This window comes from Rhinopithecus roxellana, chromosome 10 (assembly GCF_007565055.1).
Source record: "Rhinopithecus roxellana isolate Shanxi Qingling chromosome 10, ASM756505v1, whole genome shotgun sequence".
Classification (NCBI taxonomy): domain Eukaryota; kingdom Metazoa; phylum Chordata; class Mammalia; order Primates; family Cercopithecidae; genus Rhinopithecus; species Rhinopithecus roxellana.
This window is the reverse complement of record NC_044558.1, coordinates 61,645,326-61,666,825: the sequence shown is the minus strand read 5'-3', so window position 1 is coordinate 61,666,825 and position 21,500 is coordinate 61,645,326. Positions and strand designations below refer to the sequence as shown.

Below are 21,500 nucleotides of genomic sequence, written 5' to 3'. Positions count from 1 at the left end.
ATATGAAGAAAATGCTTTTAAAGCTGATTTTGACTTGGTAATTCAAAAACCTCATAAGAAAGTAAATAAACCAGATTTGTGGTTTCGAAAGTTGTAGTTTCATTGTGTAGTAAATCTATAGGAAGAATCTGAGCTCTAGGGAATGCTTAGATTACTAAAGCTGAACTGTTCTGTGGAATGAAATTTACCAATGGAAAAGTTTTTTTTTTAATAACAAACCAAGTTTGTTTTTTCTTAGTTGTTATAATTCAGTTTGTTTTTTTCCCAGTTATGGTTGAAACATTGAGCATCTGTTTTTGCCCTGCAAATGAGAAATACTATAGTAAAAATAGGGTTCTGGAAAAGTTGAGCATTTAATTTTTCCTAAAAAAAGTTAACTTCAGCAAATTGCTTTGACCTTTTTAAAATGAGAGAGTCTTTATTGCATGTCTGTGTTTTGCCAGAGCTGTAAAAAAAGTATCATTGTGAAGCAGGATATTTCCCTGACCCCTTTGCAAGAGTCTCTCCTTTGCTCAGCCTGCCTCTCTCAACTCCTCATGGGAAGGAGAGCGTGAGTGAACAAGGCAGGAACTGGAGGGCTTAAGTGCTGGAACCAGCTGGCTGCTGTGGCATCGTCCAGGCTGTGGGGTGCCTGTGACTCCCAAGGCTCCAGAGGTCATATTACAGTGCTCTTTTAGCTCTGCCATCTGTGGACGGCTTAAGTGTTAACAGCTCAGTGGGCCCTTTGCCCCGTTGTGTGGGGTGGCTCCCCTCTGCCAGCAAGGGCAAAGGGCCAGTGTGACAGCCTTTTGTATCAGCACTCGTGGCTCCTGAGCTCTTGTCTGGCGTCCAGGAAAAATGAGATCACACAATGAATTGAAGGATGGAGCTGAAAAGGGGTTGGTGGGGTGGGGGTAGGTAATCTTTCCCTGAAGTCCAGCTGTCTCCAGCTAAATTTTTCTCCAAAGTTACACCATCAAGCTGTCCCTCTAAAGTCAACCCGCTTCTCTCCAACATCCTGATGTCCAACTGGTTCTCCTCTCTGCCAGCTGAGTCTGGGGTCTTTATAGGCACAGAATGGGGCAGGGCAGGGCCATGGGTGGTTTAGGAAAACATTCAAACAGGAAAACAGGGATATAAGTTCTCACTTTGGGCCAAGGTTTCAGGCATTTTGGCTTGAGGGTGGGGTTTTCACCGGTGACCCATCCTTTTCTGCCTAGAATTTCTTTGCCTCCTGTCCCCATCAGTTGCTTTTTGTAACTGGTATCTAATTACTATAAAATGAATTTAAATATTACTATAAAATGAATTTAAATTTTAGACTATAACATAGACACTAAGTGCTTACCAGTTTTGGTTGAACTTAGCCTAGATTTGCACTTAGTTGGAAACAAAGTAAAGCTTACATGATGTTGCGACTTTCTCTGAAACAAATCTATTCATGTAATTCATTTGCATGTCTGATATTTGGTCCCATGAAATATATAATATTACAGTATTCCATTTATTCATTTATACGTTTAAAGTTTCATTGCTTTGGGTTTTAGTAGTCTAATCTGTAAATATACTGGCTTTATCTACTTGATTATACTACATTAAAAAGCAGGGTCGGCCAGGTGCGGTGGCTCACGCCTGTAATCCCAGCACTTTGGGAGGCCGAGGTAAGTGGATCACAAGGTCAGGAGTTCGAGACCAGCCTGGCCAAGATGGTGAAACCCCATCTCTACTAAAAATAAAAAAATTAGCCAGGTGTAGTGGCACACGCCTGTAGTCCCAGCTACTCGGGAGGCTGAGGCAGGAGAATCCCTTGAACCTGGGAGGCGGAGGTTGCAGTGAGCCAAGATCACACCACTGCACTCTAGCCTGGGTGACAGAGCGAGACTCCATCTCAAAAAAAAAAAAAAAAAAAAAAAGAAAAAAAAGTCTATGGTAGTCATTGTTCTTGGTGGTATTTCATTTATAGACTCTTATTTTGTAAGGAGTTATGCTTTTATTCAGCAATAGACCATGTTTTCATATTTTCCTTTTGTCAGTAATACTTGTAAATTCCTTATTTAATGAAATACTTAGTGGAGTTAAACTTGAACAGCTTAAATTAAATTAAGTCAGTTTCAGTTAAAATTATCGATTACTCCAAGCCTATTAGCCAATATCTAGCGGAAGTCAGAGCTGTGCTTCTTAAGAGTGTGGTCTGTAGACCCTATTCCTGTCTGTGAACTGGAGAAGTATATAGAAATGAAGTGTGTTTAAGAACTCTTTGATAGTGATTTGACAGTGTGGCAACATCTCAGCCCTTTTAAAAACAGTTTTATTGAGGTATAATTTAAATACCTTAAAATGTGCCCAAGTGTATAATTTGATTATTTTTAGTAAATTTACGGAGTTGTGCACCATCACCAAAATCTTGTTTTAAAACACTTTCTGCTTGGGTATGGTAGCTAAAGCCTATAATCTCAGCACTTAGGGAGGCTGAGGCAGGAGAATGACTTGAAGCCAGGAGTTCAAGATCAGCCTGGACAACATAGTAAGACTGTCTTAACCGGGCGTGGTGGCTCACGCCTGTAATCCCAGCACTTTGAGAGGCCAAGGCGGACGGATCACCTGAGTTTGGGAGTTCCAGTCTAGCCTGACCAACATGGAGAAACCCTGTCTCTGCTACAAAAAAAAAAAAAAAAAAAATTAGTTGGGTGTAGTGGCGCATGCCTGTAATCCCAGCTACTCAGGAGGCTGAGGCAGGAGAATCGCTTGAACCGGGAGGTGGAGGTTGTGGTGAGCCGAGATCGCCCTCCAGCCTGGGCAACAAGAGCAAAACTCCATCTCAAAAAAAAAAAAAAAAAAAAAAATTAACGAATTATAGTGGCACATGCCTGTTATAGTCCCAGCTATTTGGGAGGCTGAGGAAGATTACTTGAGCCCAGGAATTTGAGGCTGCAGTGAGCTGTGATCACTACACTCTAGCTTGGGTGACAGAGCGGGACCATGTCTCTTAAGAAAACAAAAACAAAGTCTTCTTTTCCTTATCCCCCAATATTCTCTTGTTTGTGATCAATTCCTGCTCCCTACCCCAGCCACAAGCAAACATTGATCTTCTGTCACTTTATTTTTGCGTTTTCTAGAAATTTCATATACACATATTAGTACAATATAGTTTTTATGTCTGGCTTCTTTTCACTTAGTGTAATGTTTTTAAGGTTCCTCCATATTGTTGAATGTGTCAGTAGTTTGCTCCTTTTTACTACTGAGTAGTATTGTTATAACACATTTATCCATTTACCAGTTGCTATTCATTTTGGATTGTAGTTTGTGCTGTTATGAATGATTGTCAGTTATGTACATTTGCTTACAAGTCTTTATGTGGACATATGTTTGCATTTCTCTTGTGGAGATACTTAGGAGTGGACTTCTTTAACTTTGTAAGAAACTTCCAGACTGTTTTCCAAGGTGGCGATATACAATTTTACAATCCCACCAGCAATGTATCAGGATTTCATACCAACACTCCGTATGGTCAGTCTTTTTTTTTTTTTATTATTATAGCTATCTTAATAGATGTATAATGGTATCTCATTGTGGTTTTGATTTGTACTTCCCTAATGACTAATGATGTTGACCATCTTTTCATGTGATTTTTAGCCATTTATGTATTTTTTTGGTGAAATGTCTGTTCAATCTTGATCCGTGTGAAAATTTTGGAGTCTTATTATTGAATTCTAAGAGTTCTTTGTATATTCTGAATACAAGTTCTGTATCAGGTACATGCTTTGCAAGTATATTCTCCCATTCCATGGCTTGTCTTTTAATTTTCTTAATGGGCTGGGCGCAGTTTCTCATACCTGTAATCCCAGCACTTTGGGAGGCCGAGGCAGGTGGATCATCTGAGGTCAAGAGTTCAAGACCAGCTGGCCAACCTGGCGAAACCCTGTCTCTACTAACAAAAATTAGCTGGGTGTGGTGGTGGGCATCTGTAATCCCAGCTACTCAGGAGGCTGAGGCAGGAGAATCACTTGAACCTGGGAGGTGGAGGTTGCAGTGAACCAAGATCCTGCTGTTGTACTCCAGCCTGGGCGACAGAGTGAGACTCCGTCTCAAAAAAAATAATTCTTAATGATGTCTTTTAAAGAGTGGAAGTTTTAAATTTTGATGAAGCCCAATTTATCTTTTTATTTTTTTCCTGTCACGGATTGGGTTTTGGTATCATGTCTGAGAATTCTCTGCCTAACTCAAAGTCAGAAAGACTTTTTCCCAGTTTTATAGTTTTATCTCGTATATTTTAAAGTCTGTGATCCTGTTTGAGTTAGTTTTTTTTTTTGTTTTGCTTTTAAATGGAGTCTCCCTCTGTCACCCAGGCTGGAGTGTAGTGACGCAATCTCGGCTCACTGCAACCTCTGCCTCCCAGGTTCAAGCAGTTAGTTCTCTGCTTCAGCCTCCTGAGTAGCTGGGATTACAGGCACCCGCCACCAAGCCCGGCTAATTTTTGTATTTTTAGTAGAGACAGGGTTTCACCATCTTGGCCAGGCTGATCTTGAACTCCTGACCTCGTGATCCACCTGCCTCGGCCTCCCAAAGTGCTGGGATTACAGGCGTGAGCCACCACGCCCGGCTGAGTTAGTTTTTATATGAGGTGTAAGAGTCTAAGTTTACTTTTTTGCATATGGATATCCAGTTGTTACAACACGTTTTGTTGGCGAGGCTATCCTTTCCTCCACTGAATTGCCCTGACACCTTTGTTGAAAATCAGTAGACCATGTGAAGATTTATTTCTGGACTCTCTTCTGTTACATTGATACATATATCTGTCTTTATGCTAGTACACTGTATTGATTAGTATGGCTTTATAGTAAATATAGTTTAATAAGTAAGGAAGATACATCCTCCGGTGATTTTTCCCTCCAGAATTTTTTGGGCTATTTTGGTTTCTTTACATTTACATATAAAATTTAGAATCAGATTGTTAGTTCTTACAAGAATATCTGCTTGGAATCTGATAGAGAGTGCAGTGAATCAGTAGGCCAGTTTGTATAGAACTGTCATCTTAACACTATGGAGGCTTTCAGTCCATGAACTTACTACTATATCTCTGCATTTATTTAGATCTTAATTTCTCTCAGCAGTGGTTTACAGATTTGAATGTACAACTCTTGCATTTTTTTGTTAAGTTTATTGCTAAATAATTTATTCTTTTTTTTTTTTTTAATGGAGTCTCACTCTATCATCCAGGCTGGAGTGCAGCGGCACAATCTTGGCTGACTGCACCCTCTGCCTCCCAGGTTCAGGGGATTCTCCTGCCTCAACCTCCTGATAGTTGGGACTACAGGCCCACACCACCATGCCCAGCTAATTTTTTTTTTTTGTACTTTTAGTAGAGACAGGGTTTCAAACTCCTGACTTCAAGTGATCTGCCCACTTCAGCCTTCCAAAGTGCTAAGATTATAGGCGTGAGCCACCATGCCCAGCTGTATTTCCAAAGGGTAGTTTTGCTACATATAAAAATCATCAGCCAGGTGTGGCAGCACCTGCTGAAGGTGGGAGGCTTGCTTGAACCTGGAAGGCAAAGGTTGCAGTTAGCCAAGATCGCACCACTGCACTCCAGCCTGGGCGACAGAGTGAAACTCCATTTAAAAAAAAAAAAAAAATTTTTTTTTTCATTGATAATTTTTTGTTTTAGTAAGTAGAATATGCCATTCCACACAATATGTCATATTGTTCCCCTGTTGTAATGAGTCATTCTTCTCCTGTTGCTGTCAATATTTTCCTTTGTTTTTAGCAGTTTGACTCTCATACATCTTAGTATGGATCTCTTGGGAATTTCCTCAAATGTTGGCCATTATTTCTCAAAAAATATATTTCTCTTTCCTCTCCTTCTTGGGATTCTATTACACATATGTAAGTAAGCTTGATGTTTCCCTACCAGGTGACTGAGGCTCTGTTCCTTTTTTCCCAGTGTTTTTTTTTTTCCCTGCTCTTTAGATTGTTTAATTTCTGTTGATCTCTTTTCAAGTTTACTGTTCCTTCTGCTGTTTCGGATCTGCTGTTAAGTCTGTCTAGTGAATTTTTCTTCTGGTATTGTATTTTCAATTAGAATTTCCCTTCATTTCTTGCCGGGCACAGTGGCTTATGCCTGTAATCCCAGCACTTTGGGAGGCCGAGGTGGGCGGATCACTTGAGATCAGGAGTTCAAGACCAGCCTGGCCAACATGGTGAAACCGTCTCTACTAAAAATACAAAAATTAGCTGGTTGTGATGGTACAAACTTGTAGTCCCTGCTACTTGGGAGGCTGAGGCAAGAGAATCACTTGAACCTGGGGGGCAGGGGTTGCAGTGAGACAAGATTCACATCACTGCATTCCAACCTAGGCAACACTCCATCTCAAAAAAAAGGAATTTTCCTTCTTTTTTTTTTTTTTTTTACAGTTTCCTTATTGAGGTTCCCAATTTGTTGAGTCATTGCAATTATGTTTTTCTTTAATTATTTGAAATAATTTGATATACTTTTCTGTACTTCTTTGAACATTTGAAGTCTTAGTAAGTCCATCAACTGGACCCTCTCAAGAATCAGTTTTCTAAGGCCGGGCACTGTGGCTCACTCCTATAATCCCAGCACTTTGGGAGGCCGAGACAGGCAGATCATGAGGTCAGGAGTTCGAGACCAGCCTGAACAACATGGTAAAACTCCGTCTCTACTAAAAATACAAAAATTAACCGGGCATGGTGGTGTGCACCTGTCATCCCAGCTACTCAGGAGGCTGAGGCAGGAGAATGTCTTGAACCCAGGAGGCAGAGGTTGCAGTGAGCCGACATCATGCCACTGCACTCCAGCCTGGGTAACAGAGTGAGACTCCGTCTCAAAAAAAAAAAAAAAAAAATTCAATTTATATTTATTGGTATTTGGAGTTTTTAATATGTATGAGTCACTCTTTCCTTCTTCCTTCATTCCCTCCCTCCCTCCCACACTCCCTCCCTTACTTTTTTCTTTCATTTAGGTAATGTATTGTGCTAACTCTGGATTCTCATTTTATTTTCTGAGAGTATTTGAAAAAAAAAAATAATTTTCTGGACTTAAGAATCTTCCTCCTCCAAGTGTACAGCCAGTAATACATCTGTGCTAAAAAAAAAAAAAAAAAAAAAAAAAAAAATCTAGTTTTTACTTTTTAGCCTGGCTTCTTGGGGTTGCCTCTGTGTCTGCAGTGCTTAGTGATCAGCAACTTATTTGGACAGAGGTTTTGCTCTGACACCTCAAGCCCGTAAGGCTTTCATCCTCTGCTGATTGATCTATGTAGGCTGAGGAAGTACATTCAAAGTTCAGACCATTCTCAAGTCTGCTTTGACTTTTACTTTCCTGTAGCTTCTCTTGGGTCTCCTTTATGCATTTATCTAGTTTTCTGTTTAGCTAGGGATGGTAGAGAGCTTATCTAGCTTTTCTGTGGTCTGTTCATTTACAGGATTTCCCTTTTAAATTTCCTACTTGTTTATCACTCACCCAACCAAAACCCCAACTTCAGGCTAGTAAAAATGCAAGTTTTCTGTTTATTTCCTGCTGAGTTCTTGCTTTAGCTGACAGAGCTGTGGGGTTTCAAGTCCTTTTCAAATCGAGTTAGCCCTGTTGTCAGTAAAGCTGCTGACTGTCATGGCTAGCCCAGCCCTGGTAAAGTTAACTGTTCTCGAGGAAGCTGGAGATGGGGAATGGGAGCAGCCCTACTCTAGGCAAAGAAAGACACGGACTTCACTGTTCTTACTTAAAGCTTTAGCAGTTTCCCAATAATTTGTTTTCTGCCTTTGGTTGATTTCCAGAGCCCTGAAATGGTTGCTTTACACATTTTGTTTGTTTGTTTTTGAGACAGGGTCTCTGTCACCCAGGCTGGAGTGCAGTGGCGGCGCGATCATGGTTCACTGCAACCTCTGCCTCCCAGGCTCAGATGATCCTCCCACCTCAGCCTCCCGAGTAGCAGGGACCACAGGTGTGAGCCACCATCCCCAGCTAATTTTTAAAAATTTTTTGTAGAGACTGGGGTGTTGCCATATTGCCCATTTTGGTCCCAAACTCCTAGGCTCAAGTAATCCACCAGCCTTGGCCTCCCAAAGTGTTGGGATTATAGACGTGAGCCACTGTGCCTGGCCTCATTTTATGCTTGTGTTTTAAGGAGAGGACTTGCCTACCTCTTTACACCACCATAATCCTCAAGCTTCATTTTATTGTAGATTACAAAAGCATTGGTTTTCAAAGCATTAGAAATTCAAACAACAAAATAACAGCTAGTTCTTTACCCTAGATAGTTTGAATAACACTGAGTTAAATAATGGCAATAGTGGACAGGTCTTTAGACCGTAAGTGGCCTTCTTGTTCATATGGCTTACTAGTTAATTAGGTAAAAAATATTTTGCCAAAAATCTCCTGTGGGCCTTATCCTTGGGTTATGTATACTTTTTGTCGAGCAACCAGGCGTCAAAAATCATGAGATAAATACAAGAAACTTTGAAAAGAACCCACGGCAAATACTTGAGAACGTGTTATATTTATGACATTAATTTATAGGAGAATAGATATGCATAACTTTTTTGTTGTCTTGCACTGTCGCCCAGGCTGGAGTGCAGTGGCGTGATCTCAACTCACTGCAAGCCCCGCCTCCCAGGTTCACGCCATTCTCCTGCCTCAGCCTCCAGAGTAGCTGGGACTACAGGTACCCACCACCACGCCCTGCTAATTTTTTGTATTTTTAGTAGATAAGGGGTTTCACTGTGTTAGCCAGGATGGTCTCGATCTCCTGACCTTGTGATCCACCCGCCTCGGCCTCCCAAAGTGCTGGGATTACAGGCATGAGCCACCATGCCCGTCCCAGATATGTATAACTTTTTATATTTTCCTTACTGATCTCTGAGTCTAGCACTGATTAGAAGAAAGCAGACTTGGGGGGTAATCCAAGGTTGGAAGTGGGCTTGTTGGTGATTCCCACAGATTGCTGATGCACTTTACATTGTTCCTAATTTCCTCTGAAGACAGCCTCTAGAGATTAGAGAAGGATGAGATCAAGCCATTATAACTTTTTTTATATTTTTGGGAGTCCTGATTTTGTCAGATGATATTTTTCTCCCATATCTGACTATGTATCAGAATCATCCTGAACATTTAAAACATCTTTTTGTGTCTCTTTCTCTGGGGATGGTATACTAGACTCTTTTTAACAGTCAAGATTGCTAGTATTGTTCTAGACACAAAATCATATTTGCCCATCAATGTCTAATTATATTTATCAAGTTACAGTGCTAAAAGTAAATTCACAAGTAGTTTACTTTGTCAACTTCATCTGGCATTTTAAGTTTAGTTACCTCTCCTTTTGTCCCCTGACAGACTATTCAGCTATAAAACACTTACACACTTGGTATTTAAACCTCTGAAATAATGAAATAGCTGATTTGAGTTTCATAGTTGATCATGTAACAATGTCTTGTATTACTGTGCTATTGCTTAATTCTTTCTCTACTTTTTGTCGATTATAGAGCTACTTAAATATTTCCCTCCTTTCCCCCCCACTTCCCCTTCCTATTTAAAAATCTTTGGGGGTAAAAAGAAATGTCCATATTGGTTTTCCCCCTTTTTAATCATCATTAGGGTGAATCCTTATGTGTTGGATGATATCTTTCCTTCATTCACTTCATAATGGCATAGATGCTATTGAGATCGCACCTTGAAAGTAAATGACTTCTGGCTGGGCGCGGTGGCTCACGCCTGTAATCTCAGCACTTTGGGAGGCCAAGGCGGGAAGATCACCTGAGGTCAGGAGTTTGAGACCAGCCTGGCTAACATGGTGAAACTCTGTCTCTACTGAAAGTACAAAAAAAATTAGTCGGGTGTGGTGGTGTGTGCCTGTAATCCCAGCTACTTGGGAGGCTGAGCAGGAGAATCTCTTGAACCTGGGAGGCAGAGGTTGCAGTGAGCCGAGATAGTGCCACTGCACTCTAGCCTGGGCAACAAGAGTGAAAACTCCGTGTCAAAAAAAAAAAAAAAAAAAAAAAGTAAATCACTTATGATTAGAATTTTCTTTTTTCTTTTTCTTTTTTTTTTTTTTTTTTGTTTTTGAGACGGTGTCTCACTCTGTCACCCAGGCTGGAGTGCAGTGGCGCCATCTCGGCTCACTGCAAGCTCCGCCTCCCAGGTTCACACCATTCTCCTGCCTCAGCCCGTCAAGTAGCTGGGACTACAGGCGCCCGCTACCATGCCCGGCTAATTTTTAAATATTTTTTTTAGTAGAGACGGGATTTCACCGTGTTAGCCAGAATGGTCTCGATCTCCTGACCTCGTGATCTGCCCACCTCAGCCCCCAAAGTGCTGGGATTGCAGGCGTGAGCCACCATACCCAGCCTCCTCGCCTCGCCTCGCCCCGCCCCTCCCCTCCCCTCCCCTCCCCTCCCCTCCCCTCTTTTTTTCTCTCTCCTCTCTTCTCCTCCTCTTTCTTCTCTTCTCTCTTTTTTCTTTTCTTTTTCTTTCATTCTTTTCTCTTTCTTTCCTTTTCTTTTTCTTTTTTTCTTTTTTTCCAAAATGGAGTCTTGCTCTGTTGCCCAGGCTGGAGTGCAGTGGCATGATCTTGGCTCACTGCAACCTCCATCTCCCAGGTTCAAGCGATTCTCCTGCCTAAACCTCCTGAGTAGCTAGGATTACAGGTGCCCACCACGATGCCTAGCTAATTTTTGTATTTTTAGTAGAGACAGGGTTTCACCATGTTGGCCAGACTGGTCTCGAACTCCTGACCTCAGGCAATCCGCCTGCCTCGACCTCCCAAAGTGCTGGGGTTACAGGCGTGAACCACCACGCTGGCCCTTTTTTTTTTTTTTTTTTTTTTTTTTTGAGACGGAGTCTCGCTCTGTCGCCCCGGGCTGGAGTGCAGTGGCCGGATCTCAGCTCACTGCAAGCTCCGCCTCCCGGGTTTACGCCATTCTCCTGCCTCAGCCTCCCGAGTAGCTGGGACTACAGGCGCCCGCCACCTCACCCGGCTAGTTTTTTGTATTTTTTAGTAGAGACGGGGTTTCACCATGTTAGCCAGGATGGTCTCGATCTTCTGACCTCGTGATCCGCCCGTCTCGGCCTCCCAAAGCGCTGGGATTACAGGCTTGAGCCACCGCGCCCGGCCTTTTTTTTTTTTTTTTTTTTTTTTTTGAGAAAGAGTCTCCCTCTGTCACCAAGGCTGGAGTGCAGTGGTGTGATCTGTGCATACTGCAACCTCTGCCTCTGGGGTTCATGCCATTCTCCCACCTCACCGCCTCAAGTAGCTGGGACTACAGACACGCGTCATCGTGCCTGGCTAATTTTTGTATTTTTTGTGGAGACGGGGTTTCACCATGTTGCCCAGGCTGGCCTCAAACTCCTTGGCTTACGTGATCCGCCTGCCTCGGCCTCCCAACGTCCTGGGATTACAGGTGTGAACCACCACACCGGGTCTAGAATTTTTTTTCTTGCTATGTAATTTTGCTGAGCTATAGAACTTTTGAGAACTGTAGTAATGTGGTATAATTATTTTTAATAGATGTGTTTGAAAGTAACCGTAAGTCCACTTCTTTCTTCTTTTGTAAGTTCTATAAACACTTGATTTACCTAAAGGGGTACTTAATGAAAATCTTTACCAAGTAAAATAAGGCTGGTTACAGTGGCTTACACCTGTAATCTCAGCACCTCTGGGAGGCTGAGGCCGGAGTATGTATTACTTGAGATTAGGAGTTTGAGACTAGCCTGAGCAACATAGTGAGACCCCATCTCTATAAATAAATAAAATAAATTAGCAGCCAGGCATGGTGGTTCACGCCTGTCATCCCAGCACTTTGGAAGACCGAGGCAGGCAGATCACTTGAGGTCAGGAGTTTGAGACCAGCCTGGCCAACGTGGTGAAACCCTGTCTCTACCAAAAATTACAAAAATTAGCTGGGTGTGGTGGCAGGCACCTATAATCCCAGCTCCTTGAGAGGCTGAGGCAGGAGAATCACTTGAACCCGGGAGGCGGAGGTTGCAATGAGCCGAAATTGCACCACTGCATTCCATCCTGGGCAACAGAGTGAGACTCTGTCTCAAAAAAAGAAAAAAAAAAAAAAAAATAGCCAGGCATGGTGGTGTGTGCCTGTAGTCCCAGATATTTGGGAGGTTGAGGAAGGAGAATCACTCAGGCCTAGGAGTTTGAGGCCACAGTGAGCTGTGATCCTGCCACTACACTACAGGCTGGGTGACAGAGCAAGACCCTGTCTCTAAAAAAAAAAAAAAAGAAGAAAAAGAAAAAGAAAAAAAAAGTAAAATAAAACTTTTCATAGCTGAGAAATATGGGCCAGGTGCAGTGGCTCACATCTGTAATTCCAGCACTTTAGGAAGCTGAGGCAGGCAGATCACTTGAGGTCAGGAGTTCAAGACCAGCCTGGCCAACATGGTGAAACCCCATCTCTACTAAAAACACAAATTAGCTGAGCGTGGTGCCATATGCCTGTAATCCCAGCTACTTGGGAGACTGAGGCAGGAGAATTACTTGAACCCAGGAGGCAGAGGTTGCAGTGAGCTAAGGTCACGCCACTGCACTCCAGCTTGGGCAAGAGTGAGATTCTGTCTCCAAAAAAAAAAAAAGAAAAGAAAAAAGGAAAAAACATGCAATGCAACTTTCTCTCCCTGAAAAATGTTTGATTTTTCATTCATCTCATTCAAAAAGGTTGAACTGTACTTTTTTTTGACAACTCAAAGACAAGATTTTATTCTGGCTACTCAAGTTGTTTCTCTTTTTTTTTTTTTTTTTTTTTTGAGACGGAGTCTCCCTCTGTCGCCCAGACTGGAGTACAGTGGCCGGATCTCACCTCACTGTAAGCTCCGCCTCCCGGGTTTATACCATTCTCCTGCCTCAGCCTCCCGAGTAGCTGGGACTACAGGCGCCCACCACCTCGTCCGGCTAGTTTTTGTTTTTGTATTTTTTAGTAGAGACGGGGTTTCACCGTGTTAGCCAGGATGGTCTCGATCTCCTGACCTCGTGATCCGCCTGTCTCGGCCTCCCAAAGTGCTGGGATTACAGGCTTGAGCCACCGTGCCCGGCCTGTTTCTCTTTTTTTTTTTTTTTTGGAGATGGAGTTTCACTTTTGTTGCCCATGTTGGAGTGTAATGACTCAGTCTTGGCTCACTACAACCTCCACCTCCCAGGTTCAAGCGATTCTCCTGTCTCAGCCTCCCAAGTAGCTGGGATTACAGGCATCTACCACCACGCCCGGCTAATTTTTGTATTTTTAGTAGAGACGGGGTTTCATCATGTTGGCCAGGCTGGTCTTGAACTCCTGACCTCAGGAGATCCTCCCGCCTCAGCCTCCCAAAGTGCTGGAATTACAGGCATGAGCCACTACACCTGACCCCGTTTCTCATTTTTAGGAGTAATTTTTTTCTATGTGAAATAGACTGGTTTTATTGATAGTGCTAGAGATGTTTTAAGTCTTTTATTCACTTCCACCTGAAATATTTACATTATTTACATACCGTTTTAAGTCTATTATTTTCTCTAAAAGTTAAATTCCAAACAAAGTTGTAAATTATATTTGTGGTTTTGGTACAAATTAAAACAATAATAGAGATCGGAGAAAGAAAAATATATCTTAGGAGCGGCTCACCAGCTGGTAAATCAACTGCATTTGCTTTTCGTGTACCTTCTAGTTCTTATCTGTTAGCAAGACTTCTTAAATTCTGCTTAGTGATAATCATGCCATAAGATCATCTCCTTCAGTTACCTTTTTTGGAGTGTGTCCCAACCACCTAGTACAGTTAGTTGTGTATAACCTTCTTGAGGAGCAATCGGAAGAGACTTGCGACATACCATCATTAGCCTTAGCCTTGTTCCAGTGTTTTGTTGCTTACCCATCAAAACTTTAAACTTATATTCAGCATATTTGTTTCTGCCTTAATTTAAGCTCATACTTCTTTTGTAGCTTCAGGGGAATAAAGAACAATTGTTTGACATCCTCTTTTTAAAAAACTTTGAGGGTAAATAAGAAAGGCAATGTGAATATGAGTAGTGGTATAAAACACTGACTGTTAGAACCAGACAAATTCAATTTTTTTTTTTTTTTTGAGACGGAGTCTCGCTTTGTCGCCCGGGCTGGAGTGCAGTGGCCAGATCTCAGCTCACTGCAAGCTCTGCCTCCCGGGTTTATGCCATTCTTCTGCCTCAGCCTCCCGAGTAGCTGGGACTACAGGCGCCCGCCACCTCGCCCGGCTAGTTTTTTGTATTTTTTTAGTAGAGACGGGGGTTTCACCGTATTAGCCAGGATGGTCTCGATCTCCTGACCTCGTGATCCGCCCGTCTCGACCTCCCAAAGTGCTGGGATTACAGGCTTGAGCCACCGCGCCTGGCCCGACAAACTCATTTTTAAATTCCATCTCTGTCACTAGCTATGTAGGCTGTCCTAGCAAGCTAGGAAGTCTGTTTACTGCTCTAGGTCTCCTCTTCTTTTCCTGTAAAATGGCAAGATCGCAGAAGACTTGTGTGTAGGAATATCAAGAGCATTAACTGAGATAATTCATGTAGAGCTGCTTCACAGTGTCTAGCAGAATGAAGCACTCATTAATGCCAGCTGCTGTTATGGTGGTCTGTTTAGCCTTTTTAAACTTGAGACCATTTATAATTCCTGTAACTCAGTAGTTCTCACCTGTTAGACCCAATGTTCCCTTTTTATTTTTATTTTTTTATTATTATCTTTTGAGACAGAGCCTTGCTCCATCAACCAGGCTGGAGTGCAGTGGCACAGTCAGCTCACTGCAGCCTCAAACATTTGAGCTCAAGCGATCATCCTGCCTTAGCCTCTTAAGTAGCTGGGACCATAGGATAGCACCTGGCTACTTTTTTTAAAAATTGTGTTGTAGAGACAGGATCTCACTGTGTTCCCTAAGCGGGTCTCAAGTTTTAGGTTTCAAGTGATCTTCCTGGCTTGGCCTCCCAGGGTGCTTGGATTACAGGTGCGAGCCACTGTGCCTGGCCAAAATTTGTATTTTAACCATTTTTAAGTGTATGACTCAGTGGCATTAGTACATTCCCATTGTTGTACAACCATTACTGCCATTCATGTCCAGAACTCTTTTCATATTATAAAACTGAAACTCTATACCCATTAAACAGTAACTTACCATTCCCTCCCAGTTGTTGGCAACCACCATTCTACCTACTGTCTTTGTGAATTTGACTACTCTAGGTAACACATATTTCAGTGAGATTAGACTGGGTGCAGTGGCTCACACCTGTAATCCCAGTACTTTGGGAGGGTCATTTGAGCCCAGGAGTTTGAAACCAGCCTGGGCAACACAGTGAGATCCCATCTCTACAAAAAAATTTTAAAAATTACCCAGGGCATGGTGGGGCGTGCCTTTAGTCCACGCTTCTTGGGAGGCTAAGGTGGGAGGATCACTTAAACCCAGGAGGTTGAGTCTGTAGTGAGCCAAGTTTGCGCCAGTGCACTCCAGCCTAGGCGACAGAGCAAGACTCTCTGTCTCAAAACTGCCCCCCAACCAAAAATTTATTATTGAAAAGTTTAAAATTATGAAAAGTAGAAGAGTGTGAGGAACTCCTATATACCTGTAACTCAGGTTCAATAATTAGCTACATATGACTATTTTTTTTTGTCTGTGTTTCCACCCATCTCTGATGGTTTATTTTGAAGCAACTTTCTCCCACTATCTTAAGGAAAGACTTTTAAAATAAAATGTACTAACCAGAATTGAAAAGAATTAATGTCAGTACATTATTACATATAGAATTAAGAACACCTGTTCATCAAAAGGCACAATTAAGAGAATGAAAAGGCAAGTTACAGAATGGGAGAAGAAACTTGGATTATATTTAATAGACAGAGAAATACAACAAATCAATAAGAAACAGACAACTCCCCTTTCCAGAAACTGGGCAAGAATAGGCATGTCAGGAAAGAGAATATCCAAATGGCTAATAATATATATAGGCACTCAGTCCCTTTAGAAGTAAGTGAAATGCAAATTGAAACCCTAATGAGATAACTATAATACTGATCTCATACCAGAATCACTAAAATTGAAAAGAATAACAGCGCCGGGCGTGGTGTCTCACGGCTTTAATCCCAGCACTTTGGGAGGCTGAGGTTGGTCAGATCCCTTGAGCTCAGGAGTTTGAGACCAGCCTGAGCAACACGGCGAAACCCCGTCTCTACAAAAAGTAAAAAATTAGCCAGGCATGGTGGCATATGCCTGTAATCCCACTGTAATGTCAGCTACTCAGGAGACTTAGGCCGGATTGCTTGAGCCCGGGTAGTTGAGGCAGTGAGCCGTGATTGTGTCACTGCACACAGCCTGGGCGACAGAGTGAGACCCTGTCTCAAAAAAAAAAAAAAAAAATAATAATAATAATAATAATGAAAGCAAAGAGTTTATGGGGAACAATAGAAACTTGGTGGGGCATGGTGGCTTACACGTATAATCCTGGCACTTTGGGAGGCCGAGATAGGCAAATCACCTGAGTTCAGGAGTTTGAAACCAGTCTAGCCATCATGGCAAAAAACCCATCTCTACTAAAAATACAAAAATTATCTGGGCATAGTAACACACGCCTGTAATCCCAGCTTCTCAGGAGGCTGAGACAGTAGAATCACTTGAGCCCAAGAGGTGGAGGTTGCAGTGAACTGAGATCATACCACTGTACTCCATCCAGCCTGAGCAACAGAGCAAGACTGTCTCACACACACATACACACACAAAAAAATCTCAAATACTGCTAGTGAGAATCTAAATTGGTACAGCGTCTTTGAAAAACTGTTTGACAGTATATACTGAAGTTGAAGCTACACATATCATATTTAGTTCTATTTTTGTATATATTCAACAGAAGTGCATTCCTAGCTACACCGTAACACTTGTACAAGAATATTGAAAACAGCATTGTTTGTATTGTCCCAAAACTGGAAGCAACCCGGTTGCCCATCACTAGCAGAATAGATAAGTAAATAATGGCATAGTCATACTGTGAAATATTATTCGGAAATGAAAACGAATAAACTGCGTTTACTTGTAAGAACCTAATATGAGTCTTACAACACGATGTTGAGCAAAAATCCAAATGCACACCAAAAATAAAATGCATACAGGGTTATTCCTTTTATAGATAATGGTAAGACTATACCATAATATTTAGGGATGTATGCTTAAGTGATATGAATTATAAAGAAAGGAAGTGGAAGTCCAGAGAGCGATTACCTTTCGTGAGTGGGAGATGGAGAGGGGTCATGATGAAGACTTCTAAGTACTAGCAGTGTTTTATTTCTTCACCTGGGTAGTAGTACTTGGGTATTTGCTTTGTGATAAATTATCAGACCATAATCCTTTATGTATTTGCACCATACATGTGTTATATATCAGCATAACTTTTAAGAGGACATTTCATTTGCCCAGAACAGGCTTAAACAAGCGTGTTACTTAAGTAGAGTGTCTCTTATCTTCACAAGTTTAACACTTAAAGCTGCCTTGTGATAATTTTAACAATTATTTGGAGACAGGAATATTTATGATTGAAGTTGATTATTGACTTCTAAGTCAGTTTAAGAAAAAATCTGACAGGTTTAATTATCATTCACATGAAGGTTAATGAGTGAAGAGTGACAGATTTTGCAGTGCTGTAGTGTTATGAGAAAGGTCGTGGTTTAGTTGGAGACAGAAGCATGCGATTAGGATTGACCTATTCATTTCTGTACTTTGAAGCAAGGTAGATGGGTGGAGAGGGAAAGCATTCACTATTTTACAGTTCTAGAAGGAACATCCAAAGCAAAGTCTTTTAACAACAAACAACTTCTCTCAGATCTAAACTGGAATTAGTACTATTATGTACGAAATGAAACACAGAGTTAAAATAAGAAATCATTTCCCATTCCTCACTGTCCAGATTCTTACTAGCTATTCTGTACTGATCTTAGTTAACTGGAAGTTTGAGTTTTAATACCTGGTTGTCCATCACTGGCAGAATAGATAAATAAATGATGTCATAATCATACAATGAAATATTATTCAGTGATTGTGTTAGTCCATTTTCCTGCTGCTGATAAAGACATAACCGAAACTGGGCAATTTACAAAAGAAAGAGGTTTATTGGATTTACAGTGTCAAGTGATTGGGGAGGCCTCGCAATCATGGTGGAAGGCAAGGAGGAGCAAGTCACATCTTATGTGTATTTCTTTTTGCAGCAGGCAATGAGAGAGTTTGTGCAGAGAAACTCCCGTTTTTGAAACCATCAGATCTCATGAGACCCATTCACTATCACAAGAGCAGCATGGGAAAGACCTGCCCCCGTGATCCAGTCATCTCCCACTGGCTGTCTCCCACAACACGTGGGAATTATGGGAGCTACAAGATGAGATTTGGGTGGGGATGCAGAGTCAAACCATATGAAAATGAATAAACTGCCTTTACTTGCAAGAACATAACATGAGTCTTACAACATGATGTTGAGCAAAACTCCAAATGCATGCCAAAAATAAAATGCATACAGGGTTATTCCTTTATAGATAAAGGTAAAACTAAACCGTAATATTTAGGGATATATGCTTAAGTTGTATGAATTATAACGAAAGGAAGCATTAAAGATACTTTAATTTTTTGACGTACATAATTGAATTTCTTTGAGTATTCTTGTTGCTACAAAAAAATTACAACTGAATTTCTTTACTGGTATACTGGTAGAATTCTTGTTGTTGTTGTTGTTGTTGCTCTGTAGCCCAGGCTGGAGTGCCGTGGCGTAATCTCGGCTCACTGCAACCTCTACCTCCAATCTCGGCTCACTGCAACCTCCACCTCCCTGGTTCAAGCAGTTCCCCTGCCTCAGCCTCCCGAGTAGCTGGGATTACAGGTGCATGTCACCAAACCTGGCTAGTTTTTTTTGTATTTTTAGTAGAGATGGGGTTTCACCGTTTTGGCTACACTAGTCTTGAGCTGCTGACCTCAGGCAATCTACCCGCCTTGGCCTCCTAAAGTGCTGGGATTACAGGCGTGAGCCACCACGCCCGGCCTGGTAGACTTCTTAAGAATCTGAAAGAGAGGAAGAGGAAAGAATTTTTTTAAAACTACATTTCATTTCGTATGTAGGAAAACGAATTCCAGACTAATGAGAGATGTCCTGGAGACAGAAGAGTGGGCATTAAAGTCAATTTCATTGCCTCCTGGCTGTTCTCTAGAGTATAGTACTAATGATACGGAAGTCAGGGAGGGAAGTGCTGGGAAGGGAAGGGCTGTGGTCCCATTGAATGATATTGAAGGGTGGAAGGGTGTGGTCCTTGGCTAGGGCTCCATCCCAGGCCTATGACCTAGGTGAGGATAGGCATTTTTGTTTTCCTGGCCAAATGTTGCATTTCCCAAGACCACTCTGGCCTGCCATGCCCCCATCCTATGCGTATAGAAACTCAGAGACCCTAGCAGGAAGACACACAGGTGGCTCGACCTGGAGAGGAGCACATCAGGGGAGGAACACACGGGCTGCTGTAGGTAGAGAGGAATGCACCGACAGCCACCAGCACGCCAGCAGGTCACTGACCGGCAGAATGACGTGGAGTTTGGCTGGGGCAGTAGGAGGAGGGCCTGGGCCACGGCCCGACTCCAGGGAAAAACCATCTCCCTTCTGGCTCCCCCATCTGCTGAGAGCTACTTCCACTCAATAAAACCTTGCACTTATTCTCCAAGCCCATGTGTTAGTCTGATTCTTCTGGTACAACAAGGCAAGAAACCCCAGGATACAGAAATCACTCTGTCTTTGTGATAAGACGGGTCTAATCGACACAACACAGGCCACCTATGGACGGTAGGTCGCTAAACCGAAAGAGCATCCTGTAACACACACCCACTGGGGCTTCAGCTGTAAACATTCACCCCTAGACACTGCCTGTCCATATGCTTCCCTAGAGGTTTGAGCAGCAGGGCACTAAAGAAGTGAGCCACACCCCCATTGCACACCCTGCGATGGGGGGCAAGGGAACTTTTCTTGTTGCACTAAGGTTTGTGAAAGGTGGACTGACTTGGAGGAATTGACAGGAATCAGAACAAACCTTTTAAACAGTGAGACCCTCAATAGTTCTTGGAACTTAGCTGGGTGCAGTGGCTCACGCCTGTAATCCCAGCACTTTGGGAGGTCGAGGCAGGCAGACCGCCTGAGGTCAAGAGTTCGAAACCAGCTTGCCCAACATGATGAAACCTCGTTTCTACTAAAAATACAAAATTAGCCAGGCATGGTGGCACATGCCTGTAATCCCAGCTATTTGGGAGGGTGAGGCAGGAGAATCGTTTGAACGTGGGAGGCAGAGGTTGCAGTGAGCCAAGATCACCATTGCACTCCAGCCTGGGCAACAAGAGTGAAACTTCTCTAAAAATAATAATAATAATAATTCTTGGAATTTAATAATTAAAAGCTTATTCTGTTGCCCTGGAAACTCAGGAAATCTGTGAGGGAGAGTAAGGTAGGATTTAATTGCTTGTCTACCTCCTTCCCATAAAAACCCTGATGTTTCCATCAAGCTCTACCTGGAAAAGTCAGAACTCATTCTAGAAGTTTGTAAACTTCCTGGTTTAAGTGCTTTGTCTCATAAGAAGAGGCACAGCATCCTTCAGAATATAGTTGAAATGGCACCCAAAGGAGCAAAGTAAGGAAAAAGTTTCATCAGCTGTTGAGACTATAGACAAATGAAAGCAGAAATAACAGGAAGATAAAAGGCTGCTTTCTTGCATTGCAGCAGATTGACTGGTAATTGGACAAGCGTGGATTTCTTCTGAACCTGTGAGTTGCAGTAGTCACCTGATAGAAGACTGATTGATGAACCGTCAGTTGGTATGCTTACAACCTACTGAGAGGATATGTGTAGTCTGGCCATTGGCAACAAAGATGGCGTTATTCTTAAATAAGTTATAAAGAATTAGATATGTATAAAAGTGTTAGCATTTCAAAAGGCTACAGTAACACACTATGGTAGTATTAAAGCAGACTAGAAGTCCTACAAAATGGCATTTTAACATATTTTTCTAAATTTCCCTGATTTGCTCTGATTTGGTTCCCTTCCAAACTTGATTCCCTATTATTTACTCATTCTCTTTTTCATAAATATTTTATTTCCTACCAAAACTGCCAAGACCAGCTCGGTCGGAGAGACCCTAACCCAGCAGTACTAGAGGAATTAAAGACACACACACAGAAATATAGAGGTGTGAAGTGGAAAATCAGGGGTATCACAGTCTTCAGAGCTGAGAGCCCTAACAGAGGTTTACCCACGTATTTATTAACAGCAATCCAGTCATTAGCATTGTTTCTATAGATATTAGATTAACTAGAAGTATCCCTTATGGGAAATGAAGGGATGGGCCGAAATCAAGGGATGGGTTGGGCTAGTTATCTGCAGCAGGAGCATGTCCTTAAGGCACAGATTGCTCATGCTATTGTTTGTGGTTTAAGAACGCCTTTAAGTGGTTTTCCGCCCTGGGTGGGCCAGGTGTTCCTTGCCCTCATTCCCGTAAACCCACAACCTTCCAGCATGGGCGT

At 42.2% G+C, this 21,500-nt stretch overlaps 1 protein-coding gene across 9 annotated transcripts in view; it reads left to right on the top strand.

Annotated features, from left to right (window-relative positions):
• The window catches only part of SPATS2 (spermatogenesis associated serine rich 2), a 167,630-nt gene that overhangs the window by 88,955 nt on the left and 57,175 nt on the right, over positions 1-21,500 (top strand). The window lies entirely within an intron of this gene.